The 22145-nt window shown below is 38.0% G+C and overlaps 1 protein-coding gene and 1 non-coding gene across 2 annotated transcripts in view; both read right to left on the bottom strand.

Moving 5' to 3' along the window:
- Stx8 (syntaxin 8) overlaps positions 1-22145 on the bottom strand; it is a 257324-nt gene that overhangs the window by 104696 nt on the left and 130483 nt on the right. The window lies entirely within an intron of this gene.
- LOC125366625 lies at positions 6575-6694 on the bottom strand. Its single transcript, XR_007213917.1, has one exon. It is a non-coding gene; the product is annotated as a small nucleolar RNA ACA64 (small nucleolar RNA).

The following is a 22145-nucleotide window of genomic DNA, read 5'->3' as shown; positions in this document are numbered from 1 at the left end:
AATGCCTAACGTATGAAACTGTAACCTCTCTGTACATCAGTCTGACAATAAATAAGAAAAAAAAAGAGTTGATGGCTAAAATTGAATCCATCTAAATACTGATCTGAGAATAAGCAAATACATGGATTAGATAGCCAAAATATGTGTAAATGTCCCAAACAACACATGACAACCTAATTGCAGTTAGGGAGCAGTGGGGAAAGGAAGAAAGGGAAACAAAGTTGAAAATGCAATTTCTTCATTATGTACAGCAGGTCATATTTGGCTGCTGAAAATTTAAACATATAGAAACAGTTTTTGAAATCACCAAAACGTCAATGCTTTATGCCTTTTTTTGTGTGAACCTTCAGTAATTCTTATCTTTTAGTAATTACCGATTCTTGTAACGATCCTTTCTGTAAAGTTCATCTTTTTTATGTTAATGCATTAAAAGTGAAATTAAGCACATTTAAATTTATTTTAAATGGCAACATTTAGAATGGCATATATATTATGATCTTAATTATGTGAAATTATTTCTATCCATCCTTTTACATTTGCATACCCATAGAGATTTATGCAGATGGTGGTAATCTAATGTTAATGATTATTCCTAGGTGGTAGGATCCTCTGTGATTGTGCTCTTCCGTATATTTTTCTGTATTGTTTAAATTTCTTACATTGAGCATACATTATTTCTTCAATTTTGATTCTCTATTCTCTCTCTCCTTTTCCCTATTTCTAGTGACTGCTTTGGAAATCCATTATCCAATGACAGTTACCATTTTTCTTTCAGTATTAAGTAAAGCAAATGAGGAAGCTAAAGAAATTCTCCCAAACAACCTTTGGGTTGAGTTTAAAAGGCCATCTGGTGCAAGGTAGAAAAAGGGCAGTCCACACAGTGAGAATAGTAGGTGAAAAGCACAGCAGAGGAGAGATGACCAGCCACTTGGATATTTCAACACAGACTGAGGGGCCAGGGGCAACTGATAAGAGAGAGGCTGGACATTCCCCACCCTTGCAAGAGTGGCATGCAATTCTTCCAGCCTCCACAACCTTTCCTACAAGTCCTCTTGTAGGAGGTGGAAAGAAGAGTTACTGAGCTGGAAGGTAGCTCAGTGCAGAGTATTTACCTAACAGTCATAGGTGGGATCCTCAAGCATTGCCAAAAAGTTAGAAAACAAAAACAAGTTGGTTGCTGGTGACTCATGCCTATAATTCTAGCTACTCAGGAGAGATCTGAGGACTGCAGTTTGAAGTCATCCAGAGCAGGAAAGTCTGTGACTCTTATCTCCAATTAGCAACCAAAAAGCCAGAAGTGGAGCTGTGGCTCAAGTGGTAGATTCCCAACCTTGAGCAGCATTCAAAGGACAGCACTCAAGCCCTGAGTTCAAGCCCCAGTTCCAGAACAAAAATAAATAGCAGGGCGCTGTGGCTCACGTGTAATCCTAGCTACTCAGGAGGCTGAGATCTGAGGACCACAGTTCAAAGGCAGCTGGGGCAAGAAAGTTCATGAGACTCTTATCTCCAATTAACCACCAGGAAACCGGAAGTGTTTCTGTGACTCAAAAATGGTACAGTGCTAGCCTACCAGGTACATGCCCAGATCCTGAGTTTAAGCCCCATGACTAACACTAACACATACACATACACACACACACACACACACACACACACACACACACACAGAGTATATATGTAAAACAAAACAAAATAAAAAAACAAGCTATGAATGTAATTATATGAATCTCAAAAAGGTTGTTGGATAAGAAAACCAACATACTTAATGATGTTACTGACATGAAATAAGGAGAAATCTAGTTTACAGGATAAAATTGAACAGCAGTTATCTCTGGGGTAGTGATGAGTGACTAGAAATGGAAAATTGGGAACTCACTAGGGAGGTGGAAATTCTCTAAATAGTTGTGCAAATGTATATGGCTGTCAAAAACATGTAGAACTGAGCACTACACATCTGTGCATTTTATTTTAGATTAAGCCAAACTGCAAGTGTGAATCAGAAAAAATAAGTTTACATTATTATGATGTTTTAAGACTTCCCAATAAAAAATAAGGAAGAAATGCTTTAGAATAACAAAAATTTAGACCAGTTAGAAGTCACAGCATGACCTTGTAGCCCTTCCCCTTTTGAGAAACCTGCTACAGGGGACAGCTAATCTTTCCCTCAACACTCCAATTGCCGCTAACATGGAAGTCTGGGGAGAAAATCAGTTCCACTGCTGAGCTACTGGGTGACTAATTATCACAAAGTTTTTTATACAAAACTGAAAATCTGTCTGCTTTCAACTTTGACCTTAGTTATTTCCAGACCAACAAAATGGCAGTGGCTTGTCTTTTCATGATTCTGCTCCAACACTGCCTCTCTCTTCATTTAAGGACAACCCCAAGCCTTAACCATCCTCAAAGGAGCTATGAAATCCTGAGGGTTGGAGACAGTGTTTTTCCTACAAGGTGATGAGAGGACTTGGATATTGTTTCAGGTTTTTGTGTGGTCAGCGGCACAGAATGTTTGTTTTTGGTTTTGTTGTTGGTCATGGGGCTTGAACTCAGGGCCTGGGCACTGTTCTTCACCTTTTGTGCTCAAGGCTAGCACTCTACCTCTTTGAGCCGCAGCTCCACTTCTGGTTTGATGGTGGTTAACTGGAGATAAGAGTCTCACGGTCTTTCCTGCCTGGGCTGGCTTTGAACGGTGATCCTCAGATCTCAATCTTCTGGGTGGCTAGGATTACAGGCATGAGCCACTGAAGCCTGGCTAGAATGTTCAGTTTATAAGTATAAACACACTTGTGGCACATGCCTATAATTCCAGAACCTGGAAGGCTAAGGTAGGAGGATTATAAATTCAAAGCCTATATTGAGAGAATCTGTCTTTGGGAAAAAAAAAAAAAGTCCAAACCAAAACAACAAGATCCCACAAATAACCCTTCATGACCCCTTCCCCCCCCCAAAAAAAAAAACAAAACCCAAACCAAAAGTACTTCTCACGCTTCATGCTCTATCAGGATACTCCACACTGTCAAGCTTTGTACAGTTAATGTGTACAATGTTAGCGCATAATTACTACACTCAAGATTTCATGATAGGTTTTTCTCTTTTCTGTTACTAAGGTTTGAACTCGGGGCCTTATGCATGCTCAGCTTGATTGGCTGAAACTACTATTTGAGCCAAATCTCCAGCATAATTTTTTGCTGGTTATTTTGGAAATGGGAGTCTGGTGAACTTTTCTGCTTGGGCTGGCTTTAAAACACGATCTTCAGATCTCAGCCTCCTGAGTAGCTTAGGTATACACTACCAGTGCTCATATTTTGTTTTGTTTTGTTGTTTTTCTGCAGGTCCTGAGGCTTGAACTCAGGCTACCCCTGGGCCTTTTTGTGCTCAAGGCTAGTGCTTTACTACTTGAGCCACAGTGGTACTTCTGGCTTTTTTGAGTAGTTTATGGGAGATAAGAGTCTCTTGAGGACTTTTCTGCCCAGGCTGGCTTTGAACCTGGATCCTCAGATCTCAGCCTCCTGAGCAGCTAGGATTTCAGGCACGGGCCATCTGGCACCTGGCCTGTGCTCATGTTTTTTTAAACAATGCTGTATTTTAAGTTAAAAAATTGTTTAGTAGCAGTTTATAAGTACTTGTAATGTGAGAGGAGCTCTGGAAGTGGGCAACGGGAAGAAGCTAGGGCATGGAGAAGACTAGAGAGTAAACTGCTGTAAATGTAACAGGGAGGGCAACACTCTGGGGAGAGATCAGAAGAGAACCTTCTCAGTGATTGGTGATTATTCATATGGTTGTGATTGGTTGAGCTGGGCCAGTAAAGGCCATTCTTAGGAGATGCCAGATAGCAATGAGAAAGGGTATGCAGCAGAATGGTGTCAAGACCATCCTTGTTAAGTTGCATCATACACAGATGGCATTTCATTCTGTTCAGAGGCCTTAGGAATGTAGAGCTGAAGAATGAGGAACTAGGATTATGCATCAATGCATTCAGGCTACTGCATGACTTATTTTCCTCCACATAGAGTGAGAGGAGATAATAAAGATGGGATTTAAGATTACAATTAAAAGCAAAACAAAACTATTTGGAAAAATTTCAGCCTGATCACCCAAAGAATAAGAAAGAGTGTGGGAGAAGAGGGTGGGGTTGGGTGATCATTTGCTAAGGAGATTCTTAGGCTTAGAAGGGAGTCAGGTGCTAGTCATCAAGCTAGGAGAAGAGAGGTTTCAAAAATCTTTGTGCTGCCCACTGGCCTGGATGTCAGGATGTGCAGAGGTGTGGTTCCTAGTGCTTGCTTGGGACCCAGGCTCCCTGCATTCCCACACTGTTCAACCACCACTTCAGCCATGGCTGAAGCACATCCAGATACAACTGGTTCCATTACTCTGGAAAATACAAGCAGTAAGCCCCAGCAGTGTCCTGCAAGAGCTGTGGGGCATGCTACTTCCACCAAGACTTTAAGAGATGTTGCAGATTAGCTGAGACTTAGCACTAGAGAGACTCAGCACTGAAGCTATGCGTATGAAACCATAAGAGCAAGGCCTCCTTGAGACTTCAAACTGGAGGTGCTACAGTGTGCAATACCAACCTATAAGGCCTGCTACCTGGCTTGAGGCCAACGAAGCCATGGGGATGGGGGCTCACAGGGCCATGAAGATGCAGCTTCTACCCCAGAAGGATCAGGATATGGGATTTGGAAATTGTTGTCCAGATTTAAGATATAATATATAATGTTATTTTTCCTGTTTGAATTTATTTGAGGTTAACCTCTTCTTGACTACTGATCCCTTTGAAATAGGAATGTCTGTCCTCTACCTGTCTTACCATTATATTTTGGAGTAGGAGAACTTGTTTAATATGTAACAGGCTCACAACTGCAAAGAATCTTCCTCTCCATGAACTGTGACTGCTTCATCTTCCCCTACTCAGGTAAGACTGAAGTTTAGATTGATGATACAATTTGGGGGCTATTGAGACAGAATGAATTTATTTTGCATGTGATAAAGACATTAATTTGAAGAACAGAATGCTATTTTTTGAATGTGTCCCCCAGGAGTTCATGTGTTAGAACTTGATTTCCAAACACATACATTGATAATAGTTAGAGCTGGGATCTTGGGAATAGTTAAGGTTAAATGAAGTCATCAGAGTGGGGCCCCTTATGAGATCAGTGGCTTTATAAGAGGAAGTTTACACATGTGCTCTATATTATCATGTGATACACCCTGCTATGTTATGACACAGCAAAAAGGTCTTCACCAGGTCTTGGGCATTCTACTCTCCAAAACTTAAAAAAAAAGAAAGCATTTCCTTTATAAATTATCCAGACCCTTCTACTGTTACAGCAATAACCAAATGGACTAAAACAAGTTTCTTCTAAGAACTGCATAAACATACATTCTTTCATGTAACTTCAATATATAAACCTCCTCAACAGAGTATGATTTGTATTCTTTCATGCAGCTTTTATATAACTATGCCTTCATGGTTATAATTTCTAAAGGTTATCAAATCTTCATTCCATTAAATAATCATCCATTGACTAACAGCCCATTGTTGAATACTTAGGATACTTCTTTATTTCTAAATGAATAAATGAATTCTTTCCTCGATTATCATTTTCATTCTTTTGTATAATTTCCTTAAGTTAGCTAAGTGTGATTATAACTGCTTTATGGACTTTGAAACAGGCTACCAAAACATTTTTTAAAAGGTTTATACTGCCACTGCTGGTTGGGTGGCTAGAATGTATTCCACTTGTCAGCTACAATGAGCTCAGAAGGAGAATTTCCAGGCCAAGGAGCCTAGGGGAACTCCCATCCTACAGACCACAGTTACCAAGGTGGGAATTCCCTTAACCACAGTCTATTAAAAGCAAATTAAATGCAGGTTTCAGAGTATAAGTTTCAAAACCAACCAGCTGATACTTTCAACTACCTGACAGTTGAGCCTCCAAGGGAAACTGATATCTGGCTTCCTGGTATTTACATTTGGGTCCAAGAAGTAACTTTCATTTCTATAATGTGTTGATTTGAGACCTCAAATGCTATTCTAGCATAGGACATCATGGTAAAGATAAAGAAATGGAAAACCAGACAACGGAAAAATAACATAAAATCCACAATCAAAAGCAGTAAGAAGCTGCTCACACCTGTAATCTTAGCTACTCAGGAGGCTGAGATCTGAGGTTCTTAATTTAAAGCCAGCAAGGGCAGGGAAGCTCATGAGACTCTATTTCCAATTAAACAACAAAAAGTCAGAGTGTCAGCTCTGAGTGAAAAGCTAAGCGACAGTGCCCAGGCCTGATTTCAAGCCCCAGTTCTGGCACAGGCAACAATAATAAAGAGCTGAAAGAATTGTATATATCAATATCTGACTCCAACTATACTTCATAATCTTTTTTGACTCAAGTACAGCCTCAATAAATTCAACATAAAAGCAAGGCATATGGCTATTTTCAGATGAATTTGGTGCCTTTTGAGATCCATAATACTTTCAAGTTTATAAAGTCTTTAGGGATTGTTCTTTCTCTAATATTGCTAATAATGTTTGAAAGACAAATGTTTAGCGCAAATGACTTTTTTCCATGCCTGTTGGGGCCTGGGTTTCATGGTCCCACACCAGCAGTGGGCAAGGAGTGTAGGGCCCTGGATACTGTGGGCACCAAATCTCACACATAGTCATGGCTGGGGGTGATTTTCAATGAGTACCGGTATAAAGCACTTTTTCTTGAACAAATTTAGCATCCTGTATTTCTTAACCCATAATTGAAATCATCAGTAAAGACTCAAAACAGGGAAGGAAGAGGGCAACCTCTAATATAAAGAGATTTCAAAACAGAGACAGAAGGGAAAAAAATCATCCTGTGACTTAGTAAAGGTATAGTAGTAACTTACCCATGGCCAGGCAGTTCAGCTAGCACTCCTGCAGGCCCAAGGAGAGCTGGGAATCAATAAAGCTTGGAGCCTATGAGAAATACTCCTTACCTAGGAGAAAGACCCTTTCTCCAAACCTGCTCACATCTTAAACATAGCCAGGAGAGCCAAAGAAGGTAGGAAGCACAGACTCCTTTTCTACTTCCTCCCACCCACAAACTAAGACATTTCAGCAGGGCCTGAAATATATACCAAAGACCTAGTCTGAGATAGAACCTTTCCAATCTTCTCAAATGGGAAGACATGGAAATCTGTATGCAAAGATAGCAGACAGACAACCGATGTAATTAATAAAAGCATGAAATAAAGAAACACCGAAGGAACATTGAAAAGAAAGTTCTGTCTTTCCCCTTTGGTCATGGGAAATAGAATTCCTTCAAGGAAAGGAGAAGCCTTGAAGACTGTGTGGTTTCTTTTTGAAAACAACAATAAACAACATTCAAGGGGAAAGCACATCCATGCAGTGATAATAGAGCTACAGGAGGAACAGTTATGACTACAGCACTGAATAAAACAGATATGTGAAAAAAAAAGCCACCAGGAAGGTGGCAACCTAGGGAAGAGATTTCGAAATAAGCAAGCCCCAGAAACACAGGAAAAAGGTTTAGAGAGAACAAAATACAAAAGGGAAAATATTGAGTCATGAATGAGCCAAGAAAAAACAGTATCAAACAAATAATTAAAAATTTTTTATTTTAAGTGATAAGATATTTGAGTCTTCTTAAGAACAGAAACCCCAAGTTTTTTGCAACATTAATGTAAAGAGAGATCATGAAAGGTTTTGATTTTCAGAATAAAGAAACAATTCTGCAAGCATTCAAATGGTAGAAAGAAGTTCACTAAGGAAGAAAATTAACATCAGATAGTAAATACTAGAAAAAAACAACAACAGAATAAAAGTGTGAAGCCTAAGACTGAGATAAGTAAGGATTCAAGGACCTAAGACCACTCTGAGCCAGGAGCCATAGTCCCAGACACTCAAGAGTTAGAAGTTAGCCTGAGCAACACAGTGAACTCATATTGAAATAAGAAAATCTAGCCAGGTTATGGTAGATTTTCACAGGTATGAGAAAGAACTAATTTTCAAAGAGTCACCGGTTCAGGGAATGAGACCATGAGAGAATTAAATGACACCATAGACTGCCTAAGAGCCAACATAAGATGATAGTCACTCACATCCTTGTGTGTGTGGCCCCTGAGACCACAATGGGCAGCCACTGGCCACAGTCTTCCTCTACTATCATCCAGTTGCTTGTTGGTTGGCTCTTCCTATCATGCAGTTGTAGGACTTAGACAATTTCTGTCAAAGTAGTTGCTTGAGCCATCTACTAGTGGCTCATGCTGGTAATTCTACTCAGAAGGCTGAGATATGAGGGTTGAGGTTCAAAGCCAGCCTGGGCAGCAAAGTCCCTGAGCCTCTTTATCTTTAACCATTGAAAAGCTGAAAGTAGTGCTATGGCTCAAGTGGTATAGCACTAGCCTTGAGAGAAAAAAAATACCTCAGGGATAGCACCCAGGCCCCGAGTTCAAGCCCTAGGACTGGTGTACACATGGATGTGCACATATATGCATGCATACATGCACATGCATGCACACACACAGAACAGTCACTTGACTGTAAGCACTGCCATTTTTAAGGGTAGCTGCCGTCTTATAAGAAGCTATTTTACTCAAGCCACATGCTGTTATTTTTCTTGGGGCTGAAGGCATGGCTCAAGTGATAACAGTGTCAGCTGAGTAAGAATTGTTTTTCTGACAAGTTTTGGCCAGGTGTCCTGGTTTGGAATGATTGCTTGCATAAACTTTTTCCTGTTACATTTTAATTAAGCAATATCCTGTAGCCAATTGAGCAAGATTGTGAACTTATGTTTTGACCAATTGGAAAAAGGAGGCAGTAATTATGCTAGGGATAAAATCTAGGCGAACTGCTCTCCCAGCACACTTGCTTACTTGGCTTTCTTCTGTAAGTTAGCATGCTTCTCTCCAGAAGTAAAATCTTGCCATGCAGAGTTCCTTTTGAGTTAGTGTCATTTTTCCTATGCAACACCCCAATATCCCAAGACATTTCTAACACAGTAAGGTTGTGATGTCCTTCATAGCATCAAAGCCTTGCTCATCTCCCTGACTGCCTGCCCACCTTTAACTTCATGTACTTGAAATCACTGGAGCTACCATCAAACATGCATATTTTTAAAGATCTAGCAAAATCACCTTCCTATGTTGTTTTATGTCAGATAGAGCAGGATGACTTGGACACTTCTGTCAGCCATTAGAGCACCAAACTGTCAGAATACAAAGGAAGTGGCAGAAAAACCAAGCTGAGTAAATAATACCTGCAACACATCCAGTTTAGGAGGGGGGAATGGCTAAAAGCATTTGTCTGGGGCTGAAATGAAGCTATAGTTTGCTGCTGGGCTCCCATTTTCATAATGGGTAAATACTCAAAGCTAGAGAAAAATATAAATTAACAATATGCCAAAACAAACTGCTACATGTTCACATGTATACATAGATGTACAAATATTTCTGCATCTTTATATATATATACATGTATATATCTATTATATATGGACATACTTTATACTGTATAGTTCCTGACATACACATACATATCATAAAAATATATCAGAGAAAATACTATTACAATATCACTCCAAGGTATGTATGTATACCATTCAAGAATAATTTCTGAAGAAAAGAAATAAAGAAGCATTTTCAGATGACTAAGAAGAAGTGAATATGAAAAAAGGAAATCAGGAATAGTTGAACACTGGAATAATATAAACTACAAATCACAGTAAGCAATAAACTCATTAAACATAAATCTAAATAAAATGCTATTGTGAAATTTAATGCTAAAATCTTAAATTTTTGTTGTGAAAAGCAACTCACACACAGGAAAGTACAAATTATCATGTATAGTTCAAGCACTCATACAACATATACATTCTTTTCTGAATACATTTATATATATTCATATATATTTAATATAAACAGAGAAAAGGGACAAGGAAAATAAAAATGAATATACCCTTAAACCTTAGACAAAGGTGTCACAAACTGTGAACTTCTCAATAGAAATCAGAACCCAGAAGAAAATGTAACAGCATTTTGAAACGTTGAAAGAGCAATAAATACAAATTCTATAACTAGAAATATATCTTTCAGGAATGAGAAAATATAAAAAAAAAAGACCACCACCAACCAAAAAAAACCCCAAAAAACAACCAACCCTATTGTCAACAGATTGAAGCCAAAACAAACACTGAAGAAAATTTTCAGACAGAAAAGAATCTGTATCAGTAGGAAATAACAAAATGTCATCAGAAATTACAAAAAAAGCAATAGAAAAATGGTGAATATCTGGATAATAGTACTTGTCAACTGACTTCTTTAGTATATGTTTGACAACTGAAAGCAAAACTTACATCTGTTTTTTTTTTTTGGCCAGTCCTGGGGCTTGAACTCAGGGCCTGGGCACTGTTCCTGAGTCTCTCTGTGCTCAAGGCTAGCGCTCTACCACTTGGGCCACAGAGCCACTTCCACATCTTGTTTTTTTTTTTAATGTAATAAGTATAACAGGTAAGACCTCTACAAATGTGAAGTGAGGGAGGTAAAGGGGACAGAAGCTGGTAAGATTCTGCACCCTATCTGAAGAGGTTAAATATTGACTCTAAGTAGACCATAAAATTTATGTATATTTACATACATTGTCATTTCTAATAATTATGAAAATAATCTCTAAAGACATCTAGTAAAATATACATAGAAAAATTAAAATAAAACACTAAAAGATGTTTACATGAATGACATATAGGATATTCACCAAATGATTATAGGACATTCACCAAAAGCAAAAACTTTAGAGATTCCAAGAATTAAGAATAGCATAAGGAGAAATTGTTCTGTGTTATGTTTGTGGTAGTGCTGACAGACTTTACATATGTGTAAAAATTCTCAGAAGTATACACACATATGCATATACAGAGTTGAGTTTGTAAAGTATTAATTTAAAATCAAAATCAAAATAAAATTATGTAATGAACAAAGAGAAATATGAATGAAAATATGATCTCAATGAAGGGGATCAAACAAAGAAGCAAAACCAAACAAAATCTCAAGAGGACAGGGCCACACTACAAGAAAGACAATGTGGATGTGTCACATTTATGGCTAAGAGCTGCTTTGAGTGTAGGAGGAAAGGGAAGGAAAACAGAAATTTGCCTGACTTACAGCAATGAATGCATGCCAAAATATGAGGAAGGGAAAAGGGCCAGACCAGACTAGTACATTACTAAAAGCTCACAGTATTTAAAACCATAACAACAACTACTAATATTTACTGAAAACTTGCCATGCTCTAAGCCACAGCTTCCCAATCATGACATGTGTTCAGTTAAAGTTAAAACATATTCTCTCACAATCCTCAATGTTGGTGTTTTATTTTATTTTTTTTTTGCCAGTCCTAGGACTTAGACTTAGGGCCTGAGCACTGTCCCTGGTTTCTTTTTTTGCTCAAGGCTAACCACTTGAGCCATAGTGCCCACTTCCGGCTTTTTCTGTGTATGTGGTGCTGAGGAATCAAACCCAGGGCTTCATGCCTGCTAGGCAAGCACTCTACCACCAAGCCACATTCCCAGCCCCTAATGTTTTTTTTTTTTTAATTTAAATTATCTAATTAAATAGAAAGTAGATGCAAATATGTGATTCTATTTTTATGGATCTGTATGGTAATAAAATATTCATATTAAAAATAAAAACCAACAAAATAAATACTTAACAATAATTGACTATTCACAGAGTTGGAGTACAAAACGCTTAAAACATTACATGGGCACCAGTGTCTCACACCTGTAAACCTAGCTACTCAGGACGCTGAGCTCTCAGAATTGTGGTTCAAAGCCAGCCTAGGAAGGGAAGTCCACGAGACTATCTCCAATTAACTACCAAAAAGCCAGAAGTGGAGCTATGCTAAAATAGTGGAGTGCTAGCCTTGAGCAAAAAAACTCAAGGATACCACACAGGCGCTGAGTTCAAGTCCCAGGTCAAAAACAAAACAAAATACACGGATATCATATACATATCCATGTAATTTAAGTACAATGGTTACATTTAGATGCATATATTATCACAGGTAAGTAAGTATCCAACCCCTGTCTTAGTAAGTTCCTTTCAATATGACCTTTAAAGTTGTTCTGCTGTTCTTCATTCCAGCTCTAGAAACATCCTTCATACACTGTCTAGTGACAATCTTTGGCCTTTGCTTGGAAGAAAATTATTACATATTAATGTACCTTCTCTCATCAGCCAAGAGCTACTGAAATCCAAGACAATTGTACACACATATACAAATGTGAGCTGGAATTGTACAGCAAGATATAATATAATCATTGTTCAGATGATCCAGAATATTATTTTTAAATATCATCAATATGGAAGCACAAAAACTTTTTAAATACAAAAAAAAATACTCAAGAGATACCATTGGCCTAGTTCAAAGACATAGTGCTAAATGCCTTGCATATATTATCTTATTTAGACATTAAAAAGCCCTAAAACAGGTATAGTAAGAAAGACTTACAAGTTTGGATAGCTCTTCAATAAAAAGTTTACTTTTAAATAAATGTAAGCATGGGTATGGGAATGTGGTTTAGTGGTAGAATGCTTGCCTAGCATGCATGAAGCCCTGGGTTTGATTCCTCAGCACCACATAAACAGAAAAAGCCGAAAGTGGTGCTGTGGCTCAAGTGGCAGAGTGCTAGCCTTGAGCATAAAGAAGCCAGGGACAGTGCTCAGGCCCTGAATTCAAGCCCCAGGACTGGGGAAAACAAAGAAAAAAGAAAAAAATGTAAGCATATCAGAACCTTTCCTAAATACAGTAATAACAGAAAAAAGAACAGGAAAAAATGGTGGGGGGACCTTTCTCATTATATTTGAGAAGATTGGAATCCTGATGATAATGTGCTCAGCTCTGACTGAAGTGATTTACAGATAACCAACATGTGTTTCTAAGCAACCTGCATACATAAAAAGGCTACAGTGTACTGTATGATTCCAATTATATGACATCCTGGAAAAGACGAAGCTACAAAGAGAGTAAAATAACCCATGGTGGCCAGAAGTTTGGGAGAAGAGAGATGAAGAGGAGACATGTGGGAATTTTTAGGGCAGTTAAAAATATTCTGTATGATATTATCATAGTAGATAGGTGACATTTTACATTTGTCAAATGTCAGAACATTCTGCCACAGAGTGAACCTTAAGCATTTTTGTAAAAAAAGATTACAAACCATATTGTGTGGGTTTAGGAAGCAAGGCAGACTGTGAGAAGAACATCTGTCTTACAATGTATGAGATGTATCACTAGAAAAGGTATAAGGAAAAGGTGCTGACCTAAGTAGCTTTGGAAAGGGGTGCCAAAACAGGCAGGACTGAATATGAACACTGATTCTACTTGCTGAAGTCAGTCCCCATAGGAGTGTGAGTTATATACATGTGTGTACTGGAGTTAAACAATTAAGGAAAACAGAAGAAAATGGGAGCCAAATTCTCACTGGATTTGTGGAAGTTTATAGGTAAAGGATGAGGCTAGAACACGTGTGGTAATGGATTAGAGCTAGTGATAACAGTATGAATTCATGTTGAATTTAATTCCAACATGGAAGGTTACATATTTTCACAGGTTAGTAAGTACCTATATCTTTCTGTACTTAGTCTCTTGATGCATCTTGGCTAAAATTACTAGAAGTCTATTCCCTTTGAAAAAGCACCCACACCTCAATCCAATAGGAACTATGTGCTAGAAAAACTGCCTTTCTTCTTGTACTCATAGCCTCCTATCCTCGTACCTGTCCCTGCTACTGGATATGTATAACACCTTCAATTCTTATAGTAAGAACAAGGTAAGTAAACCCCCAAAGAGAGCATCAGAGATTGAGAAAGTTTTATATGTTATTTCCGAGTTCTTCTTTTCAGATCTCAACCAAATAGACTTGTTTTTTTAATGGAATTTCTAAAACTATTAAGATTAGAGTTTGTACTCTGTTTCTATTGGATTTCATGTAAGAATTTTTTTTAAAACACATGATGATACTTAGTTTTAAAGTATTATAACTATACGTTACCTCATCTAGCCCTCCTATTAATGCCAAAAAGTAGACAGGGAAATGGTTAGTATTTCACAGATGTCAAACAGGCCCACACAGACTGTGTTCCTGTCCATGCTATGCACCAACATGTGGTAGGGAGGGAGAAGACAGGATCTCTGGGTTTCAAAGCAAATGCTCACTCAGGAGCCCATGATGCTTAGGTCTCAAATTTCAGGTCTAGGTCTAACTTCAGACTAAACATTGTCTGCATTTTTCTCATTCCATAGTAACATCACCTTGGTGTCCCTGTATTTCCCATTCTTACAGCTATCAAGGAAGCTCAGGTAGATAGGCAAAATTTCAGTACTGAGGGATTCAGCAGCATGACATCTGTCAGTCAGAAAAAGCTGAAGTTAACCATGTACTCATTTTTTTACAAAGTAACTTGGGCTGTAGTATAGCTCAATGGCAGGGCATGCGCTTAGCAAGAACAAGGCCTTTGATCTGATCCTCAGCACATACTCCTTCCACAGAGAGAGAGAAACCACTAAAAAAAGGAAGTAATTTGGAAAAGTATTTCTCCTTTGTAAAAAAGTTGCCTCCCCACACTCCCCTGCCTAGTAAGCGTTCTTGAGACATATTTTCAGGTGTGCTTTTCCATTCTAAACAGGAGTATAAAGGAAGAAGTCTATGGCAGCATTTTTCTGGATTAGATATTTATATCTGGTCTCTCACAGCAACAGCTGGCCCATGTTCACACATATACAACACCAGAACTCACTTATACAATAATCTATTTTTGTTCCAATATTGATGCCTGAGTTTCTCTCTAAGCAATGCAAAGAACTACATGGAATATGGTGCTGGAGGAAAAAAAAATAGAGCAGGGAAACCCTATTAATTAAAAACAGAACTGAAACTCTCAGTTATGTATACCTTACATCACGTCATATTCTTCTATGCTAGTTATCAATTTATTTATTTCAGAGGCCCCAAATAACAAGTGGAGCTACAGATAGAAAAAGACAAAAATCATGTGGAGGAAATTAACTATAAAGTAATCCAAACCAGTTCCCAGAATTTAAGAATGTAAGTTCCTAGACTAAAAAGGAGTAGGAGTTGTAGAGCAATGAATGAAAACAAAACAAGAAAATTTCTATCAAGATGAAATTTCAGAGCACTGATGATGAAGAAAAGATTTTTCAGTCTTTCAAGGAAGAGAAAATAGGTCACATACAACTAAGATCCAAATGGCAGGCTTTTCTAAAACTACACTGAAATCTAACAATGCGATAAATTTGTAATTGTGACAAAACAAACATACAAACACCTTCTAGCCTAGAATGTAGTCACTGTTTCAATTAAACATGAAGGGAGAGAACCGTGATTTTCAGACACAGGAAATCTTGTTTACTTTCCATTCATCCTTTATTTAGAAGCTCTACCAAAAATGGAAATGGAAGAAGAACAATTGAGGGCCACATAAAAGGGAATATACATCAAAATATATTACTCAGAATCATCCCAACAGGAGCCTGAGTAGTCTCTCCAGATTGGACCAGTCAGATGGAAGACTCTGTCAACAAAGACAGTTAAGCAAATTAAAAAGTTATAAGCAATTAGAAGGAAAGAGTGGATTAATGGGGAAAAAAAATCATAGTATGTACTATGGCTCAGTCATAACCTACATTTCCATAGTCATGATACCACAAACACTGATATAATAGCAAATGTGTAGTATGGGGGGAAACTGTGTGTGTTAGGTGCTTACTGTAAGTTACATTAAATAATCTTCCTTAGGAAGAAATCAACAATGTCTAAGATGGAAAACACTAAGAAACAACAGCACATTATTTTGAACAATGGACACAGACTAAATTATACTGTAATAGACACTAACATATAAACTACAAGAAGGTCTGATAGAGTGAACTTATGCTTCTAAGCTGCTAAGTTCTGATTTCTAAGCTATGCAAAGGCATTACTTTGATAACAATGATGGAGTCCAAAAGAAGAACATCAAATGAATGAATCAAATGAGTAACATTATGGGTCACTATGACACCAATCTTTAGGGTCTCAGATGCACTGCACAGGTAATAAAGAATCACTGAATGTTTTAGCAAATGACATGATCAGGGACATATCATTTTATTGCAATTAGAAAAACAAAAATGAAACAAAAAATGGATAGCCCAAAAGAGAGAAAGCTTGAAGGTAAAACTAATAAATATTGTTTAAAATCTAGAAATTTCTAGCAAATACTATATAGAACACCGAGGAAAAAGCACTCTAAACTATATCTCTCCCTCCCTCTGTTGTTCCAGGGCTGGCAATTGATGGAAACCTAGAGTAGCCTACTGAGCTATTTCCCAGCCCTGGACTCCATTTGTGATAGGAATATCAGAAGAGGGTATGTGCCATGTCTTAATCTCCATCTATCTAGTAGTCCTCTGGCTGTAAGTTAGTGTCCATCCAAGGAAAGGATGAATAGCCAGTCAGTAAACATAGTCTTTCTTTTTTTTTTTTTTTTTTTTTTTTTGCCAGTCCTGGGCCTTGGACTCAGGGCCTGAGCACTGTCCCTGGCTTCTTTTTGCTCAAGGCTAGCCCTCTGCCACTTGAGCCACAGCACCACTTCTGACCATTTTCTATATATGTGGTGCTGGGGAATCGAACCCTGGGCTTCATGTATACAAGGCAAGCACTCTTGCCACTAGGCCATATTCCCAGCCAAACATAGTCTTTCTTATAGATGAACACTCTCTGTTCTGTGGACAAAGAACTACCTGGCTCATGAATCAGTCTTCCAAGAGATTCCACCAAGTGTGGATTTTAACCACGTCCCAACCAGACCACCCTTGAACAAACTGACCATCAAAGTCTCGGACCTACAAGCTGAGCAGCCAAGCATTAGAAGCACTGATGCTTGGATAGAAACCACAAAGCCACACTTACTCATGCATCCTTCCACTCACCAAGGTCTGGCCAATGTGTCCAGGAACACAGACTAGAGAATATCATAACATATAATGTCATAACCTGGCTACAGAAAGATGGGTCAATGAGGTAGACAGTGTATCCAAATTCCAGGAAAGCATGCATCAAAAGAACCTATGATCAATTAGAAATGTACCCTTTTCCACAGAAATCACTCTACTGTGGGCCCACTGAAGCAAAAGAATTGGAGGTTCCACGAAAAAACAGATACCAAAAAGGATACCCAAATACAGTCAGGACCAAGCCACAAACTGGAAATCAAGGCTCATTCCAGGCGTCACTCCCATCCTCATTCTCACCCCATCCAGCTTTTAGAACCTCTCTGCTCCAAGTGTGGTCCTCAGCCAGCAGCACAGCCCCTGGGAGCTTGTTAGGCATGCAGAATCCCAGGCCCCACCTCCACTCTAATGAATCAAATTCTTCATTTTAATAAGATCCCTCGGTGATACCTCTGCCCATTATGGTTTGAGAAGCACTAACTTTGGAGATAGAGACACAGGAGTTCTCTGACCTTTTATTTCCTTCACTGAGCCCTTTAGGTGTAGGATGGAAGCCTCCCCGCCCCCCCCCCCCCACTAGTGAAGGACTAAAGCTACCTGGACAGTAATAGAGTCTTTTGTACATTATGAAAGTGTTAGGAAGAATCTGGCAACTATGTATCTTCTACAAAATGAATCCAGGACACCCAGATTATTTAATAGGAGCTCACTTTTAGAGTAAAATAGGGACACGAGCATGAATTACAGACTTCTCTTTATAGCTGCCTATTTTATTTAAAGAAAAAAATGCTAAACATTAATTTTAGTTGTACTTAATTGAATAATTTCTCAGGGGAATAGTTCAGGGAGAGTTTAAAATTGCCTGTTTCCAAAAGCCATTACAAATTGGCATATATTCTAATGTCACTGTGCCAACCCAAACAGCGTGCTTCAATGTCCCTGGGACTGCCTTCCCTCCAGATGTGTGCGGAACTCCTAGTAATATAATGCAGGCAAGAGCCATATTTACATGAAGTTGTATTTTGAATATCCTTTTCCAATTATCTGGAATGAGATAATAGACCACTAATTGGAAGCACAGGGGGCAAGGGGAGCCAGGTCAGTGGCTCCTCCCTTGTGAATGCTTTTATTAGTAAAAACAAAACAGGCTTTACAAGAGTAAAAGAGATCTCTTTGCCACACAGTTAATCATCTTAACATCTATAAACTTAGAAACGGTGCCACAGTCATCTCTAATTAATAAGGTGACTTTTAAAAAGCCCGATCTTGTCTTCCGATGAAGGGAATGGGGTTGGAAGGAGAAATGCAATCCAAGTTGGAAGATCCAAACCCCTCTCTGGCAAGAGAACAGACAAAAAGCAGTGAGTGTGCAGGTATCCCCCTCGCTCATCCCACTCCACCCAAATATCTTCAATTCCATTTTATGCTTATGCGAACGCCACAGATTCTGAATTTCCCATCCATTTGTGACTGATAATGGTCATCACACAACTAACTCCCAGAGAAATCATTGTTTACTTTTTATTTGGAACTCCCACTCCAAATTCAACCCATTAACAAGGAATAATCTTTTTATTCTTGAATTTAAGCCTACAAATTAAAAAAAATACATAATGTACCATACCCTTCTTTGCTCACATGGTAAGTTTTTGCCCTTAGCTGCTTATTATCTCACAGAAACACCATTTAAATCAAGTAAGCATTGTCATACAAAGCAGCAGGCCATTCTGTTGGGTGGGGATCCCGTGGCATGCCAGGCACTCAGGCACACGCAGTTACTGAGGTTGTCTATTTTCACAGATGTCACAGAGAAACCATCTGAAAAAACTATGCGCAATGCAGATGTTCTTGGCTGCTAGCAAGATACGCTTGAAAACTTTGTTCCCTAAAATTGTCGAAATTGGAACAGGTTTTCCAAATATAAATTAATTACCAAATTCCATGTGTTGACAAGCAAACTCTCTGTTTATGCTTCAAGTTGACAAAGGAAATTTAAGCATATGACTCCTAGGCCTCTAAAGGAAACATGTGCCATGTACAGAATTTACTTCATTAGTTTTCCCTAAAGTGTTTCAAAACATTTTTTAAAATCATGGAATGCAACATGCAAAGAAAAAAAAAGCAAAAGATTTATAAATACAGTGTAATAAATAGTTACATAAAGCAAACACTGTGTAACTAGCACAATGTTGCCCAACTTGTTAGTGTAATACTAGACCAATCAGTAATAACGCAAACTCAGTCACTTAATAAGCAATTAATGAACACTGACCATATGCCAGGCAGTGTATTAGGTGCCCATGTGGATCCTTGGCAAGTATTACCTGTCAAGATGTTTGTTCTGATAACAGTCCCTACAAAGTCCTGTTGCCTGAGTTTCAAAGCAAATAAATATATAACTTTATCCTATGGACAAAGAGCAATTTGCTCCAATAAATCTACCCTGGAGGTTTACACTCTAGGGATGCCTAACAATCTATCACTTCAAAAAGCACCACAAGAAAGGGCTTGGTGGTTAGTAACACCCAGATGTGAACTTTTCTCTCTGACTTACACTACAGTGACTGATGATCCCAGTGTCTCTCCGCTTAACCCTTGAAGTTGGGCCTCTTCCTCTAGAACAAAGGCCTCTCCACTTGGGAGCTACTTAGAATTTTCCCAAGCACCTTGCAAAGAGCTTTATTTTTCATACTTGGATTAGATCTGAAAAAGGCATTTGTTCTAGTATAAAGACAGTGAAATCCCTGGTTATATGACTGATGTTCTTTTAACCCTAAGAAAAACCTAATCCATAGCTTTGCTTTAAGAGAAATAGTTTTACCTTGTTAATCACCATGTTTTCAAGTTAACTTGGTTGATAAGATTCTCAGAAGTCATTCAGCTGTTTCCACATTGCACATCAGAAATTTCCTATAGTATAGAGTCCAGGATGTTAAAATAATACACACAGAACTATCATTTCCTCACTAGGTTCATTTCTGCTGGGAAAGGAGGGAGAAATTTAAACGAAGATAATGATTTATAGCAAGAATCTACAAAAAAATGTACAAGATGATGCACTGGAGTGAAAATACTAACACTTCTATTAACATGCTCTATTTATATCTTAACCTCAACGTCTTTTAATTTCTGTTCTTAGAAGCCATATAACAGCAGTATATAAAAATCTTATAAAATCAGTTATGAAAGAATATTCAGAAGTCTGTTCATAATTTTGTATATCCTTTTTTTTGTGCTGAGGATTAAACTCTGTGTGTGTGATTTGATCACTAAGCTGTAACCCAGCCATAGTTCATATTTTAATTAATGTGATGTATGATCTAAAAATATCAGATAAGGTTGGGGAATATATAGTTCAGTGGTAGAATACTTGCCTAATGTGTGGAAGGACCTGGGTGGGGGTAGGGATAGAGAAAAATAGAAAAGGAAGAAAAAGAAAAGGAAGATAATTGGGGGCCATGGCACAGAGAGAAGGTTATCTATAACAGAGTGTAAGCATGCACACACACACACATGCACACACACTCACACATATATCTCAGATGTCTAAAAGCATCCGTCATTATTCAAGAAAATATTAAAAAGTCCTAACAGCAACAAGTGTTCAGTCAACCCGAGGTGGAGAAATATTAAAAAACACACAAATACCTACTCCAGGGAATGCAGTATGATGTAAATACTAGGGAAAGTGAAGGAGAGATACAAGAGTTTGCATTTTTGCAACTTTTCTATTAAATTAACGCAGAGTGGAAGCCAAGCTTGAAATGACACTGTAGCTCACACATAAGACAAGACTGGACTGCCAAAGTAGTCTCGTAGCTATTTCCCTCTCTCAAGTCCTCATCTCTCCTCAATCCTCATCCCTGCCTGACCCTTCACTGTTACTGCTGATCTTATTTTTCAGATACAAGATACTGGTAAACTACTGCCTAGGGGCCAAATGTAGCCTGCCTTCTCTTGCTATAAATAAAGTTTACAGAGGATGTATTGCAATACAGCTGTGCTCAACTGTTTACAAATTGACAGTCACTACTTTATGCAATGTGAATTCCCTTTTCTTTTACCAAGGTGAAATTCATGTTACATAAAAGCCACTTTTAATTGAATGATTTAGTAGCAGTTAGTACATTTACAATGTTGAACAACCACCATGTCTATCTAGTTTCATTTTCCTCACCCCCAAAGCAACCTATATACCATTTAAGCAGTTGCTCTTCTTCCAGCTGGTGCTAACCACCCATCTATCCATTTACCTAGTCCAGGTATTTCCTGTAATAAAATCATATATTACCTTTTGTGTCTGGTTTCTCTCACTTATTATTACATTCTCATGTTCATCTATGTTGTAGCATATATCAGTATTCTTTCCATTTCATAGCTGAATAATATTCCACTGTATGGAAAGACCACATTCTGTTTATATAAGTATGGCTGCTTTTGCACTACAATTGCAATGGTGAATACGGCACAACACAGATTTACTATCTGCCTCTTTGCAAAAAAAAAAAAAAAAATTGCCAACCCTGGATTACACTATACCCCTGTCTCCAGAAGTAGTGTTTTTAAGAACCAGTTTATATTAACAGTCATGTTTGGAACAGAAAAGTACTAGAAATAAAATATCTTTTACTGGTAGATTGATTAAACTATGGTAAACACATACTATACAATATCATGTGATTTATAGACAAAAAAGGAATGGATTCAATTAATAAAGCAAAGGGATACAAAAGTATACAATCTATACTTTTTCCATTTTTAAAAAATTAATGTAACAATTCTCTAAGTCAGGTTATGAGTACAATGCATCTTGATTGATGTCATCCTTTCTACCATTCTTCTTAGTTCCCACTCCCACTCCTTCAAGTTACAAAGTTCAATTTTTACATAATGTACATTGAATATAATCACTACATTTGCTTACCTACCCTTCCTCCCTCTGTTCATGTTCTTGCCCCTCAGTGCTCCCCCCCATCTCCAATATGTTTCCACTTCCTGGTATTCATTTTGATAATTCATTTGTTGTTCAGAGGAGTTCTACCTTTGGACTCCTCCCCTAAGTATACCATCCTTTAATCACTTTGTATGTTTATGTGTAGAACCCTGTATATGTATCATGCATGTTTGTACTTTAGATCTA

Source organism: Perognathus longimembris, chromosome 17 (genome assembly GCF_023159225.1).
Source record: "Perognathus longimembris pacificus isolate PPM17 chromosome 17, ASM2315922v1, whole genome shotgun sequence".
Classification (NCBI taxonomy): Eukaryota; Metazoa; Chordata; class Mammalia; order Rodentia; family Heteromyidae; genus Perognathus; species Perognathus longimembris.
Note: the sequence above shows the minus strand (reverse complement) of the source record. Positions and strands in the feature narration are given on the sequence as shown.